The following is an 8,913-nucleotide window of genomic DNA, read 5'->3' as shown; positions in this document are numbered from 1 at the left end:
GAACAGTCTCTGCCCATAAAAATCCTGTTTACAACTGTTTCAGTACTACTCTGCACTTGTCTTTATATGGAAATTTTAGGCGAAATAACTGTCCTCTTCAAAAGGTTTTTATACCTGCTCATTTGTTTTTCTAAACAACAACAACAAAAAATGTATGGACACTCAAATTATCTTGAAGTGGAACTCCAAGCCAAAGGAGTTACGTGGTTCAACTGGAAAAAAAAAAGTACAACGATGTTTTGCACCCTCACATATCCTAGTTGAAGGTGAAAAAAAAAACCTTATGAGGCTTGAGCGAATTGGCCTTAAAAGGGGGGAAAAATTGTTCCCGACCCAAGGGAGGTCAGATAAAATTCCTGGATCAATATCGGGAATTGCCTAGTAATTATAGCTGTGGATGACCTTCAATGTAAGGAAAGCATCCAAGCCCACTTTAAATGCAGATATAGAAGTTGCCATAACTACTTCCTGTGGTAAGATATTCCACTTTTTAACCACTGTAACTTTTACTGTAAAGAACCATTTTCTAAATGGCAAAACCTACACTAATCATGACCCTTTGTCCTTTGTACAAGCCTATGGACAAAAAAACTTCACTGCCAAAGCCTTTGTATTGCCATCTTATGTGTTTATAAATGTTAATCAGGTCACTTGTCAAGCATCTTTTTTTCCCAAGCTAAAGCATCCATTTGATTAATTTAGTTGCACATCTTTGTGCCTGTTCTAGAATGTCAATGTCCTTCCTGTAATGAAAAATATAAATATATATGAATAGCAAACCCCTAGTCCACGTAGGAGCTCACTTGGCACACTCTGTTAACCATTTCTGCCGCCTGAACGTGAAGTTCACGTCCAGGCAGCTGCTGCTATGTGGGTGTGTGCTCCCGCCCGTGATCGCACGTGCATGTGGTGCCCCCTGTTAGCCCATCGATCAATGAATGGGAATAGAATTCCCATTCATCGATCTAAGTGACTGCTAGAAAGACCGACGTCTTTCTGACTAAAAAAGAAAAATCCCCGTCTTCCTAGTACAAAAGAAAATGCTCACGGTGGCCATCTTGTGGCCAAATAGTAATACTACATCTACATGCACTTTTTAATGAAATAAACCTATATTATATAATTTAAAATTAACTGTTTATCCCCCACACCAAAAATTACCCAAATAATGAATTAATGAAAAATTAAAAAATTACAAATAAAAAAAACAACAGAAATAGTTACTTAAGGGTCTGAACTTTTTATATATGCATGTGAAGAGAGTATATTTCGAACATTTTTTTAATTATAAGCTCGTAAATAGTGATGGATGCAAATCTGAAAAAATGCACCTTTATTTCCAAATAAAATAGTGACGCCGTACATTGTGATAGGGACATAATTGAAATGGTGTAATAACCGGGACAAATGGGCAAATAATATACATAGGTTTTAATTATGGTAGCGTGTATTGTTTTAAAGCTATAACGGCTGAAAACTGAAATTAATTTTTTTCCATTTTTTCCTTAATATTCCTGTTAAAACGCATTTATAAATTTTTTTTAGCAAAATGTACTACCCAAAGAAAGCTTAATTGGTGGCAGGAAAAATAAGATTTAGATCAAATCATTGTGATAATTGGTGGTAGTTATTGGCAAATGAATGGGAGGTGAAAATTGCTCTGATGCATAAGGTGAAAAATCCCCGCGAGCTGAAATGGTTAATCGTTCCAAGGTAAAAAACACAAGTACTTAACTGTTCATCTGTAGAGTACCTCAATATGGTTTGGAATCTGTAAAAAAAAAAAAGTTAAGGAAACACTAATTGTGTTTAAAAGTATGACATAGATCCTTGCCTGTGTGCAGAATGCGTATTACCTTATTAAATGGCCAATTAACTTATCTGTATGTTTTATTTTTTTCCAAAATGTCTCTTTGTTATTAATTAAAATAACAAACTAAAGAAAGCAGCAGCAATCATATAGCACCAAAAGAAAGCTCTATTTGTAAAATTCAATTCATTTCTTAGAGCAATAAACTGTTTAAGTTGTGAAGTGCCGAACTGTAGAAAATGGCCTCTTCACTAGGGATCTATAAACCTCAGAGGCTCAAGAGTTTAAAGACAAAAATGGAAGTAGGTTCCGGATAGGAGACGGGCAGGAAAAATTCTCCAGTCCTCTCTATACACTCATCCCAGACCAAGAGATAAAGTGAGGATGGTGGGGAAGAAAAGTAAGACGAGGAGTGGGGCCCAGAGGTTTAGCCATCTGGAAACCAACAAGTTTCCCATTTTGATTATGATCCATTTGCCACCACTCTTTGCCTCTGTCCCTTAAAGATAACCCGAGGTGGTTTCTAAGAATATCCGCACACAGAGGCTGTGTCTGCCTATACAGCCCAGCCTCTGTTGCTATGTAGTGTCCCCCCAGCCCCCCCCCCCCCTGCGCTCTGGTATGCCCCCATAAATCACAGCCGCGCTGTCGACACGCAGCGGGTCGCAGCGGGCTGTGTTTACCTATGTAGTGTCACTCTCGCCGCTTCCCCCGCCTCCTGCATAGCTCTGGTCCTTGCTCGCGTCCCTTCCCTCCAATCAGCAGGGAGGGAAGGGACGCGGGCGGGGACCGGAGCTATGCAGGAGGCGGGGGGAGCGGCGAGAGTGACACTACATAGGTAAACACGGCCAGCTGCGACACGCTGCATGTCAACAGCGCGGCTGTGATTTATGGGGGCATAGCAGAGCACAGGGGGGGCCTGGGGGGACACTACATAGCAACAGAGGCTGGGCTGTATAGGCAGACACAGCCTCTGTGTGCGGATATCATTCTTAGAAACCACCTCGGGTTCTTTTTAACTTGTTTTCTGTTCACATACACACATTTTTACATGGTCCCTGTATTATTCGCTTCTGCACAGGCTATTGTGGGGAATAGTGTCAGTGTTCAAAGTCCAAGTATACAACCAGCAAGTAATTTGACAGGAAATAACATAGGTGTCTCCCAAAAGATAATTAGACAATGTACAAGAGACCTTATTGTAAAAATAAAGCATTTATTTACATTTGAGCAAAAAGAGTCCAGTCCAAAATAATTGATACACTTCACAAGCTGTCAGTCTGTGGGAAAATCCAAGGTTCTATACCATTCCAAATAGTCCAAGCTGTTCTAAAGCATCCTAATTACCCTGATTGAGAACAACTGTTTTAATCAACTCAACACGTGAAAAGCAGCAGCTCTCTACAGTTGGTTTGTGGACAGTCATGGCTAAGACAAAGGAGCTCAGTGAGGACCTGCAGCTGCGCATTGTGGCTACTTACAAGTCAGGAAAGGACTACAAGGTGATTTCTGGACAAAGAAGACTTCCAGTCTTCTGTGTTATGGTCAGATGAAATAAAAATTTAATTGTTTGGTCACAATGATGTTTCCTTCATTTGGCAGGAAAAAGAGAATCCTTCAACCCAAAGAACTGCAGCCTTACTGTCAAACATCATTGTGGGAACCTAATGCTTTGGGGGTGTTTTTCAGCTAAAGGACCAGGGAACCTAATCACTGTGAAAGGCACCATGAGAAAAAGCAATAAATGAGGATTCTCAACAACATCATCAGGCAGTCTGCAGAGAAACCTGGCCTTGGGCACAAGTGGACATTTCAGCATGACAAAATGCTGCAAAAATGGTGAAGAAATGGTTAACAGACAACAACATTAAGGTTTTGGAGTGGCCGGACTTGAATCAAATTGAGAGTCTGTGGAGGGAGCAAAAGATCAGGGTGATGGCAAGAGGACTCTCCAACCTGAAAGATTTGGAGCTCATTGCTAAAGACGAATGGGCAAAAATACCTATGGAGACATGCAAAAAGCTGGTCTACAATTACAGGAAGCTTTTGATGGCTGTGTAATAGCCAATATAGGCTTTTTTATTAATTATTGAGAAGGGTATGAATAATGTTGGACTGGACACTTTTTGCTCAAATGTAAATAAAACCTGAGAAATGTTTTTTTTTCCCCATAATGTCTCTTGTGCATTCTTATTATATTTTGGGAGACAACTTTGTCATTTCCCATCAAAAAATTACTTGCTGGTTGAACAAAAGTAACTTTAAGTCAACATTTGCCAGGGGTATGAATAATTATGGGCAGCACTGCACTACATCTATTGCTTTTCCCAGATCTAAATTTGCTTTCATCACTTTATAAAAGCTAAGCATGTTGGTAAGTCCTTTATTTTAGTAAACCCATGCTGATGAACTGAAATTAGATGATTTTGTATAGCATCCCTTAGGTATCTAAATAATGACACATGATGTCATGTCATGCGCAGAGTGCTCCCAGCCGTGGACACGCGCTGAGGGATGTGCACAAGCCAGGCTAGCGCCTGTGCAGTGAAGCCATCTCCCATGACCCTGAAGAGGCTGCCGGAGGGGTTTTAGGTATGTAAGGAGGAGTACATGAGATCCGGGAATGGTGGGCATCAGGACAGCTCACCATACATGCCAGCTCCCCCTGTTTCTCCTAAGGGTTTCGGCTCAGGTGTCCTTTAAGAGCATAAAGTGCGTAATTCTTTAGCTGCTTTTGTGCAAGTTCAGATTATCAGTCTAATGCTGCCCATACATATGTGCCATGGCATATACTTGGTCTGGCAATTGGGATCTCCCTGATAGAAATATCTATAATTTGCAAGATCAAGTGCACGAACTAGCACCAGTCACTTTGTACTGTATAGGCTGATGTCTATGAGAGACGATCTCCAGGATTGGCTGGCAGGGGGGAGAGAGGGGAGAATTAAAAATAAATAAAATAGCAAAATGTATTTAAAAAAATAAATAAACATAACAGCAGTGATCAGAGCCAGTGGCATAGCTAAGGAGCTGCGGGCCCCGATGCAAGTTTTACAATGGGGCCCCCCAATCGCTCTATACATAACAATTGATACGGCGCACCAAAACCTGCCAATGGCAACTACAGTGTCAGAGGTGCAAGAAGGGGATGGGGAACAGCTTGTTAATGGTAGCAATGTTCAAAGTATCTATAAAAGTGATTATTATGAGCACAGGACCAACAGAGAGGTAATACTGTAGGCAGCACGGTGGCGTAGTGGTTAGCTCTCTCGCCTTGCAGCGCTGGGTCCCTGGTTCGAATCCCAGCCGGGGCACTATCTGCAAAGAGTTTGTATGTTATCTCCGTGTCTGCGTGTGTTTCCTCCAGGCACTCCGGTTTCCTCCCACATTCCAAAAACATACAGATAAGTTAATTGGCTCCCCCTAAAATTGGCCCTAGATTACAGTACTTACACTACATAATATAGACATATGGCAATGGTAGGGATTAGATTGTGAGCTCCTTTGAGGGACAGTTAGTGACAAGATATATATACATTGTACAGCGCTGCGTAATATGTCGGCGCTATATAAATACTAAATAATAATTTAAAAAAAATACTGTAGTGGAGGGAGGGCCCTTCGGGGCCCCTCTGGCCCAAGGGCCCCGATGCGGTCGCTACCTCTGCAACCCCTATTGCTACACCCCTGATCAGAGCCCACCAACAGAAAGTTTGATACAGATTGAGAATTAGACCTATGCAATTTTGTTTCAATTTTCTGTCATTTTCTATGGGTGTCTATTACAAATGAAGCGAGTGGGGAAAAAAGCTACCAGAATCAGACATACACATGGAACAGTGGCTGGTATTTTGATTTGATATTTTCCAGCCTTGATCAAGAAAGACTTTAAGCTTGGGATTGGTCACTGGCAATCAGTAGGCTGGCTGTACATTTTTTTTGGCCGATCCAATGATTTCCTGGATCTGAAATGAAAATTGAATAGTGTGTACAGATACTTCTGTTGAAGTGTACAGGGTCATGGTGAGTACACCCATGGTTTGTGCCCCACTTCACGTGACTGATGCTTCCTCCTTTCGTAGTGCTGTGACCCTGTAGACTGCTTCAGGTGCTATAGTGTGGTGTGTGCGAGAATTCAGGTTTCCAAATACATTCTCCCAAATTCAAACACCAACACTAGTGGTGGTATATGATTTGTTGTGCAAGCTGCTTTAATGCTCTGAAATAGTGCACGACTAAAGTAAAACATTTTGTTTTTTGTTTTTCCTAGGAATCTGTCTCCGTTCTCAATCTGTTCACCAGGATACGATAAATATTCCTTTTGTCGCTGTTTTCTGCCACTGATTTTTCAGATTCATTTCTGCTTTCCAACCAAGCAAACAGACTGAGCACAGCTGAAGCAGAGCCAAGATTCTACACAACACGTAAAAGAAGGGGGCATTACACAACATTTTGTCTGTACGCCTTTTTCAAACAATGGTATAGAAGCCACTGTTACCTATTTACAGAAGGGGGTATAAGCAATCCTTCTAACCATGTTCTGTAAAGATGTTTAAATGTCTGTATATAGAAACCTTCATGTTTCTTATTTTGGATTAACACCTTGAAATGAAAAACCACCTCCCAAAAAAAGATTTAGAACCATACTCTGTGTACAGATGGAGAATGCCCGTCATTATTTGTCTTGCTTGCATGCCATGCAATTCGCACACTATAAAGTACCTAATTAGTTTAGCTATACTCTCATCTCTTCACACCAGGTTTTTTTTTTCTTTTGTAAATTGCTGTAGAGCTACTGCTAATTTTGAATGTTGGCAGTTGAGCAAAATAAGGGGGTATATTGTATAAATGTGTGAATGAAAGTTTGGCTTTCTTATTGTTGCAAAGTTTGTTTGATGTTGTGCAGTTTGTTTTTTCTTTTTATGGTTGATGCTCTGTATTTTAATGTTAATTTAATGCCTTATCCACATGTGTCAAAACAATTGCCTGGTTTTGTTTGTTTTAATTTTTTTGCATTTTGCACAACAAATAATTTTTTTTCGAAAGAAAAAGTGGGATTGTTGAAGCAAAGAATTCAGTCTTTGGCTATTTTCTACAGACAAGCAATTATGAGCTCAAAATTAACCTATCACATTATAAAATGTAACTTTCAGCAAGCAAACAATGTGTGGCAGGTTGTGATGTCTTCAAGTAACTGCTACAATTCTAGAATTAATTAATGTGCTTCTGGGAGGACCCTAAAACCTAGATGTTCTCTGGGCCTTGAAAACTTAACCTAATTTTTATTTTTTTAAGGGGTGGGGGTAAAATAGAGCAGACAAGCCACATAACCACTAGGTCTTTATTATTGACAGGAACCACAGTGGTGTGACTTGTTGCCCTCATGGTCAGTACACAGTCAGGATGTCGGGATGTCTCCACAAGGACAGAGGAGATCTTAACTTATTTTTGGTGAATAAGAGTTAGAACTTTTTTTTTTTACTTTCTCTGCCGGAAATTTCACTCTTCCAGCTCCTCCCGTTGGTTTGAACAAAGACAGAAACAAGGGGGTGTGTGCATGCTAGGAGGGAAGGGGGAGGAGTGAGACTTGCTTTTTAAATATTTGGGCATGGTGCCTTGATCATAAAAGGGAACCTGAAATTACAGGAATATGGGGGCTACCACCTTCATTCCCTTACAAACAATGGCTGCTGCTAGATTTTGATGCGCTGCCTAAAATGCTTAGTCATTGGCCCAGAATGTGCATGCAGATCAGATACTTATACTCTGGTCTTACTCCACTGGCTTGGAGGTGTGTGACTCAAAAACGACTAAAGCCAAAAGCTGTACTAGCGTATGAAAGCTACCTAGCTGCCACTGCCAGTCAGCCTTCAACTGTGTTAAAAAATCAGTTCCTAAATAGAGTTGGTCAGTGAGATGTGGTAGTTTCAAGTTGATAAATATTCCTGGAACTGGTTCTGTCAAATGCAGTTACTAATGGTTTTATTGGATTTCACACCTACTTAAATTTGCATAAACTTAACTTTTGCATGAAATTATTTGCATTGCGTTGACCATCTATACTCACAACTAGGAATAGTCAATAAGATGCCAATAATTCCGCGTTGATGCTGAATTGTGCAAATTTGTGCAGATGGGAAATTTACCATTCATATCCCACTAAGTTGTAATTCGATTGGGCCATTTTCACGCAGCATATATTTGCATTCAAAATTTGCATAATCCTGCATCAACATAGAATTATTTGCATTTCCTTGACACCCCTACTCACAGTTAATTGTCAACTAGTGGCTCTCCTTTGTTAGTGCAGGCTTCACTTCCTGAGTTAGTGAGGAGTGTGTCTTTCTAAGGTCCCCCAGATGCATAAAAATCAATTTTGAGGATTTTCAAGTGATTGCAGGCAGTACTTGTTACCTGCACTTGGCAGTATTGTTAGTCTGGTTGTCTTTTATGACATGACAGATTTACTGTAAGCAAAAAAGGTCACAACTTATTTTGAGGATGTTTGGTCTGTAATCATGTTGGTGTTTGTTTGTTTTTGCCAAAAGATGAAAATGTTTTTTTCTGTTTTTAAAGAAAAAGGCCCTCTTGTTAAACTGTGACTTGCTTGTTTATTTGTGTGATTCCAAAATATACTTTGTCTCTGGAAAAAAAAAAAGAAAAAAGAAAGGGCCGTGAGAGAATATGTTGTTGTTGAATCTGAAGTTCGATTGATGAACAGTAACTATTTAGGAAGGCCTAAATACATTTTAAGATACTTCTTATTAACCCAGACGATGAGGAAAGAAAAGAAAACCGCCTAGTCTATGTACCGTATTTTTTGGACCATAAGACGCACTTTTTCTCCCCATAAAGTGGGGGGGGGGGGGAAAGTAAGTGCGTCTTATAGCCTAAATGTAACATGGGGAGGGTCAGAAGTGCCCAGCTTTACCATGAAAACAGGTGCCGTCATCAGCAAACAATGCTGAACCTGGAGCTGGCATTGTAGGGGGCATAATTGCCTAACTACAGGAAAGGAAAGGACATCTGCGGCGATTCAGCGCATCCCTGCGCTATGCGGAAGAGCTGGTGATTTTAAAATGCTTTAATTTGACTGGCCGATG

The 8,913-nt window shown here is 40.4% G+C and overlaps 2 long non-coding RNA genes across 3 annotated transcripts in view; one reads left to right on the top strand and one right to left on the bottom strand.

Moving 5' to 3' along the window:
- The window catches only part of LOC137509934 (uncharacterized), an 8,651-nt gene extending 241 nt beyond the window's left edge, over window positions 1-8,410 (top strand). Inside the window, exon 2 of the long non-coding RNA XR_011020500.1 lies at window positions 6,081-8,410. This is a non-coding gene — a long non-coding RNA (uncharacterized lncRNA). The remainder of the gene's footprint in view (window positions 1-6,080) is intronic.
- Window positions 1-8,913, bottom strand: part of LOC137509945 (uncharacterized) — a 52,822-nt gene that overhangs the window by 311 nt on the left and 43,598 nt on the right. For both annotated transcript variants that reach the window (XR_011020502.1, XR_011020501.1), the window contains exon 3: window positions 1,736-1,771. This is a non-coding gene — a long non-coding RNA (uncharacterized lncRNA). The remainder of the gene's footprint in view (window positions 1-1,735; window positions 1,772-8,913) is intronic.

This window comes from Hyperolius riggenbachi, chromosome 1, assembly GCF_040937935.1.
Source record: "Hyperolius riggenbachi isolate aHypRig1 chromosome 1, aHypRig1.pri, whole genome shotgun sequence".
Taxonomy (NCBI): domain Eukaryota; kingdom Metazoa; phylum Chordata; class Amphibia; order Anura; family Hyperoliidae; genus Hyperolius; species Hyperolius riggenbachi.
Note: the sequence above shows the minus strand (reverse complement) of the source record. Positions and strands in the feature narration are given on the sequence as shown.